Here is an 11,312-nt window from a genome sequence, read left to right on the forward strand (position 1 = left end):
GCTCACACATCCAACCATGCTTTCCAGTTTTACCTCTTCTTTACCCAGTACACACTCTGCTTTCCAGCCAAATCTGACTAGTAATTTCTGTGATCCAAACACACTTCGCCTTCCTCCATTTAGGCTTGGCTCAGAATCCGTTTGTACAGAATTCAAGCCATGAACTCAGATATACAGAAATATAACTTTATTTTTCTCCAATTTCTTTTAGATTTGGAGCTTTCCTTTTTACTGGGGTTGAGGGAAATTCATGAAAGCCAAGCAGGAATGACTGCATAATTTGCAGGCCCCAGTACAAAATGAAAATATGGCCCCTTGCTCTAAAATTAAGAATTTCAAGATGGTGACTTCTGAGTGTTAAGCCGAGCCGGGGCCCTTCTGAGTTCGGAGACCTGTGCGGCTGCACAGTTTTCACATCCATGAAATCAATCATACAGTCAATTTTGGTTTTCTCCCATCCCTGTGATTGTCTAAATTCTGGGGGTCTTACATTATGCTAAGGCACGTTACAAGGAGGAGGCATCTGATCCTTGGTTTCTGCTTTCCATGCTGGTATCTGCCAAGACAGTCTTTCTACACCATGTTCATTGGTTCAAGCAAGTTGCCTCATCTTCATCCATGCGGCCCTTCTACCTTTTGCCACTGCTGCTCCACTGTGCATGGTGAGGGCTTTGGGTCTGTCTGAGACCTGCTTTTAAACCCTTGAATTTACCTAAGGGTGTCTCACCTTCTCCCTTCACAGTTTGGCTTGGGAGAAACTCAAGACCCTATTTGGAAGGACCCCTGGCAGCTATGCACTCCCTTCATCTCCACCTGCTCCTCACTCCCTATCCAGTGCCTGGTCTGAATCTTACATTCCCTCAATGCCCTGTGTCATTTACATTTCCCCTCAAAGCCCAAGCTATGGATCCACAAAAATCAGGAAGGGATTCCCTTCTGTCTTCATTCTACTTTTGCTATTCATTGAGGTAAAGAAAGTTCAACCATTAAGTTGTCCCAATAGAGGAGAAATGATGGAGGCGAAGTGGGGATAGGGAGGGGAGAGCCAAACACTGGGAAGCAAAAAATGGCTTGATATTTTAAACACATTATCCAGTCACGTATAATATCCTCAAGGTTGTCAAGAATATGCATGTGTGAACACCAGAGTGGGGGGAGAACTCACCACCTCTTTATTACCATTTTTAGAAACAATTCTTATTACCTCTCTAATGCTTATAAAAATTAAAATACACACACACACATAGTGATTATTAGGTACCAGATATTATTCTAAGCACTTTACTCACATTACTCAATCTTCCAAACAAGTCTACCAAGAAGGCAGTATTGTCATTTCCATTTTACAACATTTTACAACTGAGGAATGTGAAATTCAGAGGCATTGAGTGACTTGCTAAAAGTCACACAGCAAAGGAGTCACAGATCCAGGCCTTGGACCCAGACAGGGAGTTTCCAGGGCACTGCTCATAGCCACGTCCCTCTAGCCTCCCCAACAGGGAATGGGTTTCGTCTGGATGTAATTTCCATCTGCACATACTAGGGAATATGGGATAATACATAACAAATCTTGTCATGTCTTCTAAATGGTCAGCTTCCCAGCTTGAGGCACGAATCCAGTTATCCCGCCCCCCTTCTGTTCCTCTTGCTTCCCCTTTAACTCTCTTCCTCGCCCGAAACAAATAACACCTGCACACAGATGGAGGGCCCTCCCCCAACTCTCTCTCGCCCTCCCTCCCTCTCTCTCTCTCTCTTTCTAGCATAGAACTTCCTATTTCCTTCAGCTTTTAATAATAATTTAGTATATTTTTTCTAATGCACTAATATTGGTTACTAATATAATCACAATAAGAAAAGTAATAATAAAAGCTAACACTTTCATAGCACTTATTACATGCTCTTTGTTCTAAAGAGTTTTTGTATATTAATCCATTTTCGTGAAACTATTCATAGAACTTATCATAGCTTTCTGTGGTCGTGTGGGAGAGCTGTGTTGTGATATGGCCTGAAGGAAGGTCACATCAACAGCCTCAGAGCCTCTGCCCTGAGGTTCTTCTGTCGCCTTTGCACCCTGGATGGTTATAACTTTCCTTTTTTCCAAACAAGAGGAACCAGATCACACAATCTCCTGGCGTTCTTTCTAACATTAACATTTATAGTGGAGATCATGCTTTGTTTGTAGTCTTTTTAGTAACGATTAAATCTAGACACAGCTAAGAAAATAATCATGTGAAAATATGTCTAGTCACCTGTTTCCACATTCACTTTCCTAAATTGGGGGTGGCTTGGGGAGGGGGAGGGGATTATGGGCAGCAAACGTCTGAGGGAAGCATGTGGGAAGGAACCAGAAACGGAGCTGTGCTGGGCTGGCCGCCTCTGAAAATGGCTCCAGGAGACAAGCACCGCTGGAGGAGGAAAGAAGCACCCCCTGCCCCAGGATTGTCCCCCTGGTGGAGCAACTTAATGGAGAATGTGTGAATGCACCAAGGGAGCGTGGACTCGACTTCCTAAGCTGCACTTTGCACTCAGCAGCAGGCACACTGCAGGCATCTCTTCATGAGGCAAGCATGGAAATGAATTGCTCCCTACCACGAAGAAGTCGGTGCTTGATGTGTGGGGGTGTATGTTGGGAAGGGGGAGAGCTAAAGGTCTCAGGGGCAGCAGAGCAAATCTGGTTTTGTGTCCTAATAACACACTGTGAACATGATTGAAGAGAAATGCCCTGTTTTAAGAATTTGGTACAGACACACCAAGGGTCTTTCTTAAGAAATGCATACTAAGAAATCGCTAAGGATAAGATGATGGGGGTGTTTCATTCACTCATCGATTTAAAAATATCCACTGGGGTCATAACAATGACAAGAATCTGGGCACTTTCTCATTTAGAAGAAGCTTAGTTGATTTGATCTTACAACTGCACAGAATTCTAAGTCGGAAATAAGACCCTACTTCCAGTTTCTGCAGCAGTTCCATGCTTTCTGTCCATTGTTTGGGGATTATAGCACCATCCTTGTCACTCTCAGAAAAGAGTTCTAGCTAAGACAATAGCAAAGTCACCATACTAGGTGACATAAATTAAACAATGCACCAAACCTCATTCTATCAAAGCCGACCAACCCGTGCTTTAATACTTAAAAGTCTGCTCAAGCAGCAGCAATTTGTTCATTAGAATGTATCATTGCCATCCTTTTCTATTCCTTCTTTCTCTGATACCTGATTCCCCTTTTGATTACCAGATACATTTATTTGGTGTTCTGATTTCCAAGTTCCCACCCTGTACCCACATCATCACTACTCTTTTAAAAAGAGGTGTGTATCCTGACTCCCAGTCCAACTTAAACTAGACCTGAATATTTGTCTGGGAAGACTAACTGCTATAAAAGGCCCAAGGTTTCAGTGGGATACACCAAAATAAAAGTGTATTTCTCACTCATGCAGTAGTTCTACATGGAAGTTCCTGGTCCAGTGGTTCTTCTGGGCAGTTATTGTCCAAATGGTGACTTGAAGACCTCAACTCCTTTCATCTCATGGCCCCCCTCCCCCTAAGGTGAGGGTCTTGCTTTCAGCCCACAGGAGAGGACAAACGAGAGGATGGAGGCCAAGCCTCCAGGAGGGGGTGACGTGCATCGCTTCCATGCACATTCTATTGCCCAGAATTTAGAAAGGCCACGTATCACCAGTCTAGTTTTAGGCCAAAGAAGAAAAGGAAAGAGAATTGGATTCTAAAGACTGCTTCGGTCTACCCTTTTGGTCTTGAATTACGCATCTCATTCTTTCACACATTGAAGACACTTATCCCCCTGTATTAGTTTCCTAGGATTGCAGTAACAAATTATCACAAACTGCATGGCTTAAACCAAGAGGAATTTATTCTCTCCCAGCTTTGGGGGCTATAAGTCTGAAGTCAAGGCCATGGCAGGGCCATGTTCCCTCAGAAGACTCTAGGAAAAATTCCTTCTTTGCCTCTTCTGGTTTCCAGTGCACCCAAGCTTTCTTGTCTCCTGGCAGTTTAACTTCAGTCTCTGGCTCCGTCTTCACCCGGCTGTTTCTCCCATGGTGCCTTGTCTGCGTCTGTCCTTTTGGGATTTAAGGCCCACCCCCATCCAGTACGACTGCTTTTTAACATGATTACAGCTGCAAAGACCTGATTTCCAAATAAGGTTACATTCACAGAGACCAGGGCTTCGGACTTGAGTGTATCTTTTGGGAGTCACAATTCAACCTGGTGAGAGACCCAAAGTCCCACTTAGCTCAAAATCCAGTCTGAGGGATGAGGAGACTTCCCTGTCAAAATCATATGTGGCTTCTTGTGGTCCAGTGACACATGAATTAAAAAGATAATTTATCTCCCCTTTATCAACACCTCCCCCCCCCCAATAATACCAAATTTACAAAGGAGAAGCAGGGATAGGATAGCCACAATAACCCGTTTGCAAAGAGGAAGAATGGGGACAAGCAGTAGTCACTTGTCTATAGCAATTCTCAAATCCTATTAGATAGATACTGTGAAGACATGCTCCCCTGGCAGAGGTGGGTGTTCCTTCAGAAAACTTTTATTCTGTTCTCTCAGAGAAACTCCCTTGTCCATTGCCATTTGTGGCCTCTGATTCTACCCTCAAGGAGGCTCAGTCCTGAGGTGTCATTTTCCATGAACGCATTTGAAGAGGATGCTGGGATATATGTTCTCCCTGGAGGATGCATAGATTTTCCAGTCTTCTTTCTGAGGCTTCTTTTGGCAATAAATCACTGAAAATAATAGTTTTCTCGCCCGTTTGCCTCCAGTCAGTTCATTGTGCCCAGTAGTCAAACCCTGTCATACCCAAAGTTCTTTCCTACGTATAAATCTCAAGCCTGCCTTATTTCTTTGCTTCCCAGTCCCTGGGCCTCTCTCTCTCTTTTATCTTCCTCTTTCTCTTTCATTTGCACTTGAACAGTCACTCTTCATCTCTCTGAACTTCATGGTGCTGAACTGAAGACAATCTGAAACAAACAACTTATGTAGAGATCATCTGTTATTGGTCAAAAGTTGGGGGTGAGAGGGACAGCGTGAGAGGCCTTTGTCTGTCTTTATACCTTACTATTTGAAGTCCATGAACAGACAGATTTTCCAAACCCATAAACTTCCAAATTTCTGGACTCTCTCCTTCCTTTAATTTTTGCTTACAAACTGACCAATTCCTCTCTGAGCTCAACTCCTTCTTATAATATATTGCTGGTTTGAAGCTGTTGTGGACCCCAGAGGAGACATGATCTTTTAATCCAATCTTGTTGGGTGGGACCTTTTGATTAGGTTGCTTCTATGCAGATGTGACCCACCCAATTGTGGGTGGAAACTCTGATTATATTATTTCTATGGAGCTATGAACCCACCCATTCAGGGTGGATCTTGATTAGTTTACTGGCGTCCTTTAAGAGAGCTCATAGAGAAAAAGAGCTCAGAGATGCTGAGGGAGACATTTTGGAGAGAAGCTAAGATATGGAATCCAGAGTTTGCCCCTGGGAGAAGCTAAGAGCTGACACAAACACAGATGTTTGGAGACGCAGACAGAAAGATGTTTAGAGATGCTAAGCTAAGAGATGAAGCCCAGAGTTTTCCCAGAAGAAGCTAAGAGAGGACCCCCAGATGCTTAGGAATGCCCTGAGAGGAAGAAGCAAGGACTCTCAGGAGCTGAGAGAGAGGAACGAAGACAGAAGCCAGAGGTATTTTGGAGAAAGCCATTTTGAAACACAACCCAGGAGCAAAGGACCAGCAGATGCCAGCCATGTGCCTTCCCAGCTGACAGAGGTGTTTCAGATGCCATTGGCCTTTCTTCAGTGAAGGTGTCCTCTTGCTGATGCCTTAGTTTGAACACTTTTTGGCCTTAGAACTGTAAATTTGTAGTCTACTAAATCCCCTTTATAAAAGCCAATCCATTTCTGGTATTTTGCCTAACAGCAGCTTTAGCAAACCAGAATAGATATTTTGCTAAAGGCAACCATTAAGTCTATCAATACATTCTACCACTCTCTTACTTCTCAATCACTTCTACTAGAAATAAAGCTTCATTTGGGAGGGCTGTCTTCCAAATTATTACAGGCAGCAGTTCACCAAATATTCTGCCATTGCATAACCTGGGGTGCCAGCTTCTCAGCTTCTGATATCTCATTCCTCATTGCCCGCTAGCTGACTCCAAACCAATGCCACATATTTTTGGTTATTATTATGGCAGCATTGCATTTCAAGATACTTATTTCTAGATTAGTCAAATAAAAAAAATTAATGACTGTTACGAACATCCATAAAATTTCATTGGCTTAACACTATAAAACTTTGGTTTTGAGTCATTCACCCATCTCTGCGCAAGTAATCCCTATCAGGTGACTCACCCATGGTCTCTCCTCAAAGAGAAATTCAGGGAGCCCGGATATTGCCATCTTATGACTGCCATCCCCTGGGAATTCAGAATTCTTTGTTCCCAGTTTTGTCAGTGACTTTTTAAGGGACAGGCCTCATTTTTAGGGGCCATGTTTGGAAGCAGATCACATTACTTCTGCCTACATCCCAATAACCAGAGCTTATCTAAATCATCCTCATGTAACTGCAAGGGGAGCTGACAGATACAGTCAAGCTGCATACCCAGGAGGAAAAGGAAACTGAGTGCACCAGTTATCAGTTTATTGCCTCTGCTCTGCGATAATGGACTAGATTCCCTAAACATTTCTTCTGTACAGTGAGCACAATGTTAAGCTTTGTTAATAGGGGGTGCTGGAAGGACACTGTAGTCAGAAGAGGGCCTGCTTCTCTTCCTGGTCTGATGCACTGAGCTTTGTTGTATCCTACTCCTGCTGCACTGTCCCTTGGTGTTCTGGGTGGTGTCTTGCAGCATGGCTCTGTCCCAGCAGCACATCCAGAGTGCACAGTCCCTAGCACCTTGCTGCCCTAGCTCAGGACTGGCAACTACCCCCAGCATCCTTCCTGAGGTAGACCCTGTACACCTCAGGCCTCATGCTGGCAGCAGTACTCCATTCCTTCTGAAACCCTGCCCATCAGCCTTAGCTCGCCTGTGCCCAGAGTGTTGTTTCCTGTTTGCCCAATGGCTGAGGACCAGCTCTGACCTGGGCAATCCAACAAACTTCTCCCTTATCCAGTGGGATCAACCACACTTTTCCGATGAGTACTGAAACCCAGGCTTGAGGTTCCTAGTTTATATTTCTTTGGACACTATTTGTTCCGATTGCTATCTTTAGAGTCCATATTTCTACCAAGAGTCTCTTCAAAGCAATCTAGGCCTTTTCTATCAAGCACCTCACAATTCTTCCAGAATCTTGCCCTTATCCATTTAAAAAGCCATTCTAACATGTTTGGTATTTGCAAACTCAGCAGCACCCACTCTCAGTACCAAATCTGTTCTGGTTTGCTAATGCTGCCATTATGCAAAATAGCAGCAATGATTCTGCTTTTATAAAGAGGCTTTATTTGGTTACAAATTTACAGTCTGAAGGCCATGAAAATGTCCAAATTAAGGCATCAACATGAGTACAGGCCAATGGCGTCCATAAAACCTCTCTTAGCTGGGAAGGCATATGGCTGGCATTTGCTGACCCCAGGTTGTGTTCCAGCTCCTCTCTCAGCTCCTGTGCATTCTTCAAAATGTTGCTTTTGGAATGTTTTGTCCTCTCTTAGCTTCTCTGGAGCAAACTCTGGGCTAGCATCTCCAATGTGTCAGCAAAAGTCTGCTTTCAGAGCCCATCTCCAAAATGTCTCTCTCAGATGCTCTCCAAAATGTTACTCTCAGCTGCTCCGAGGTCCTTCTGTTTGTGAGCTCTTTTATAGGATTCCAGTGATTAAATCAAGACCCACCCTGAATGGGTGGGGCCCATATCTCCATGGAAATAATTCAAACATTTCACTTGCAGTTGATTGAGTCACATCCTCACAGAAACGCTCAATAAAAGGATTCCAACTCAATCACCACTAATAAGTCTGCTCCCACAAGACTGCATTAAAGAACATGATATTTTGAGGGACATCATAATACATCCAAATCAGCACACTATCCTTCAGCCCAATGACAGAGTTCTCTTCTACCCTTTACATAGAATTGTCTTCACATCTTTTAGTTACTTGTCTCTGATAATTTAATAACTTTTATATTAAAGTTCCCCTGTTCAAATTACTGTATGGTTTTTGCTTTCCGGTTGGACCCAGACTGTTACACTGGGTTTGGTGAGTACATAGAAGTTTCTGTGCTAGCCTGAGTCAAACACATGAGCTCCAGACTGTGTCTGTCAAGTCCTGATAGCACAAGGCGTATTTCACAGAGAAGAGAACTGAAACCCAGGTCTTCAGATTCTAAATCACTGTAAGGGATAGGAAATTATATGAGACATGGCAAATGAACTTTTTTTCAGTAGAAAAATTCAAGTACAGTGCTATTATTTCTAAAAGCTATTGGTTCTCAACCAAAGGAAGATAAAACAATTTGGCTGGCATTAAACATAAAATAAATCATTATCATGTTTAAAAGAAAATACATTATTGGGACACTGCCAGGTTCAGCAGACCTAAGATTAAGTAAATGTTTTTTTCTTATCAATTTTTCTCTGTAATTTTTTATTAAGATATAGTTCACATACCATAAAATTCACCCTTTTAAAGTGAACAGTTCGGTCATTTTTAGTATATTCATAAAGGTGTGCTATCATCACTACCACCTAATTCCAGAACATTTTCATCACCCCAGAAAGAAACCCCACACGTATTAGCAGTCACTACCCATTTCCTCCTCCCCCAACACATGGTGACCACTATCTCCTTACATCACTATGGATTTGCCTATTCTGGGCATTTCATATGAACAGAAGCATACAATATATGGTCTTTTGTGCCTGACTTCTTTCATTTAGCCTAATAGTTTCAAGGTTGATCCGTGATGTAGCATGTTGCATGCAATTTTTTATTTTATAACCATTGAATTATAAAATAAATGAATAGGTTGAATAGGTGTATATACATATATATTCTTCTCTGTTACAGGCAAAATCTGTGTTAATAATATTAGAACAGCATCTAGTTTTTCCTTGTAAAGAAAAGGAAATAATTATAAGGGAGAAAAATAAAAATTGTATGTTTCCATGAAATACTAAATGTGAGCAAAAAAGAAAGCGAAAAATACCTCCAATCCTGCTTTGTAAATTTTCTCTCATAGTATACTGCTACTAATAATCAACACTTACATAACACTTCAGGATTTCAACACTTTTTAATATTGAATGCCAAAGGTAACACCTACTGCAGGAATTATATGCTGTGCTTTAGTTTTTGGAGACTGTAGGAATAGTATAAATAGCTCTACTATTCTTTTTTAGTTGTTATTATCACACATCCTAAATATAAGTCAATAAAACTTCTAGTGTTTCTGTAAAAATGCTTCTGTGAATAGAGATCAGCAATAAACCCACACAGGAGTTTGTTTCTTGTTTTTTCACTGAAAATCTAGAAGTCCAAGATTAATCATGAGCATTCTGTATAAGCGCCACATAGTCTAATTTTACTTACGTTTTATCTGTAACCTAAGAAGGGAGATGAGATGTGATGATAATGCCATCATCACAGCCATATCTATATTTAGTTCTTTTCAGCCCTGTCTTCAGAGGTGCTAAAAGCTCTGCGTAAGCAGTGATAAAATTCTAGCAGGTTTTATTAAAAATCTTAGCAATATTCCTCTGAGATGTTAGGTAGGAATATTATTACAGCTGGAGAAAGAGATGATAGTAAACGACTCGTCCAAGGAGTCACAATAAATCAGATATAGGCCTGGGAATAAACCTTGGTCTTCTGACTTTCCATAGAGACCTTTCTCTGTGATACTATGTGGCCTTTTTGAGACACTGGAAGTTTCCTCATTAACCCTGCAATTAATTTTCATGTTTTATAAGTCCCTTTCTAGATATATAACTGTAACCTTCTTTAATACAATTTCTCAGGCAATATAAATTAAAGAAATTCACCCCTAATAAAGTCCAGAGAGAATCCACTCTATCCATAAGATATAGGAAACCCAATAACATAGAGTAATGGCTTCCATCTGCCCATAGTAACTGATAGAAGGTCATCACACGGACTAGCTTATTGGCCTCATTAATGGGGACTGATACATAAATATGTTGGGTCTACTGGCTGTAGTTACTCAATAATTGGAGCAATATGTGGAATACAACATGGGCACCAAAGATTTCTTAGTGAAGTGGAAGCCAGGGAAGATGACTCTCATTTCCAATATTACCAGTGAGTTGCACGTCTATAAACTAGGTTGAGAGAGAGGGGCAACTACACATCACAAGGTGCTTTGCATCATAAGATATCTGCTCCCCAGATAATGCTAACTATATTGGGTGATACTTTTCTTGGGTTCATTGGACCATTCTGTATCTCAGAAGAATAGATGCAGGTCATAAGCCTGAAGCATAATGTTCCTATTATCCTTCCTGATTTGGATTTCTCATGGCTGTGTTATATATAACAAGTGCATGTATTGCTGTTCCTTGAGAGCATTGGCCATGCCCTTTCAGAGGCAGTTCTTTACTTTTTCCCACCTTAGCACCCAGGGGCAGAAGCCTGCTTTTCCTTTTCAGATGGGAGACCCCATCCTTACGTCCTGAGCTAGGAGAAGCAGCCAAAATTTAGTTTACGTTATAATGCTGTCTGCAAAGATATTCCTGCCTATGAAAATAGAAACTTTTTACATCATTAGAATAAAATAATTAACATCTCAGTATGAAACAACCGTATTTGGGAAACTTTTCTGGGAAATTGGCTGAGCTCCTTTCAAGAACTATACATGGTTACTTGCCCTACTTTTCATAAATATGTTATATTCCATTACAAAAATGGCCCTTCCAAGAATCTAGGGAGATTCTATTCTGAGTACAACTTCTAGTTTCAGAGACATCAAGAAGTTTAAAAAAAAAAAAAAAAAAAAAAAAAAAAGGAACAAGTGTCAGGATGCCTTATTACATTCATACATATCAAGTACCTGGAGCAAGGTTTCCCACCTTATGCTCACACCCATTCTTCATACCAGGGGTAATAAGCTGATTTAGACAGTGTAATCCCATTAGCAACCGATGGCAGATGGAGAGTTATTATTCCACGATGGGCAGCTCAGATTATGGAAACTTTGAATGATCAGATTCTCTGTGATCTATGGTAGGAACACATGATTAAATCCACATCTGGGTTTTCCTATTTACAAATAGGATTTATTGTGGGTTGAGTTTGTGTTCATGTGGACTTGTGTATGTGTGAGATTTCACTGTAGAAAACTGAAAAA

The sequence above is a fragment of the Choloepus didactylus genome, chromosome 14, assembly GCF_015220235.1.
Source record: "Choloepus didactylus isolate mChoDid1 chromosome 14, mChoDid1.pri, whole genome shotgun sequence".
Lineage (NCBI taxonomy): Eukaryota > Metazoa > Chordata > Mammalia > Pilosa > Megalonychidae > Choloepus > Choloepus didactylus.